This window comes from Marmota flaviventris, chromosome 1 (genome assembly GCF_047511675.1).
Source record: "Marmota flaviventris isolate mMarFla1 chromosome 1, mMarFla1.hap1, whole genome shotgun sequence".
Classification (NCBI taxonomy): Eukaryota; Metazoa; Chordata; class Mammalia; order Rodentia; family Sciuridae; genus Marmota; species Marmota flaviventris.
In genome coordinates, this window is record NC_092498.1 from 101,870,318 (window position 1) to 101,871,064 (window position 747).

Sequence of the window (747 nt, forward strand, 5' to 3'; positions counted from 1 at the left end):
TCATGTCCTGAGCTATCTTCCTCTGCCACTCACTTCTATCATGATGTTCTGCTTCATCTTGGGCCCAAAGCAATGGAGTCAGCCAATTATGAACTGAACCTCTGAAACCATGAGCCAAAATAAAATTTTCTTTTTCTAAATTGTTCTTGTCAAGTCTTTTGGTCATAGCAATGCAAAGCTAACTAAAACACCATTGAATATGAGTGGAAGTGATACATACCATTTGGGGATTCAGGCACTAAAGAAGAGAGTAACTCTTTCATACTTTTTTCCTGACTAGATGCAGATAATGACTCAACTTTAGGGGATGGGTGGAGCCATTAAAATGGAATGGAAGGAGACTGGATTCCTAAATGACTCTGTAGGGGAGAATCTCCCAGCTGATGAAGACCTGCATTTGATTGTTGTGGGAAATACAATTCTATGTGGTATTGGTTTCAGTGTATTTGTTATAGCAACAAAGTGTGCCCTTATAAACTCAGAATGAATGCATTAGTGACCAAAAACGAGTTGGAAGGGAATACAAGATCACTCATTCCTTCAACATTATTGAGTACCTAGTTCATGCTCAGTCTGCGTTTATGAAAGTTACTAGTTTTTATTTTCTTTCTTTTTGTTTTTGGAATTTCTTAAGGAAGGTATGTTCAGAAAAATATAGAACTCTTCATGAGTTTGCATGTCATTCTTGCACAGGAGCTATGCTAATCTCTCTCATTCCAATGTTAGAATACTTGTTGTCTGCTTCAG

At 37.5% G+C, this 747-nt stretch overlaps 1 pseudogene; it reads right to left on the reverse strand.

Annotated features, from left to right (window-relative positions):
- Nucleotides 1–648: 648 nt before the first annotated feature.
- Nucleotides 649–747, reverse strand: LOC114095222 (U6 spliceosomal RNA; annotated as a pseudogene).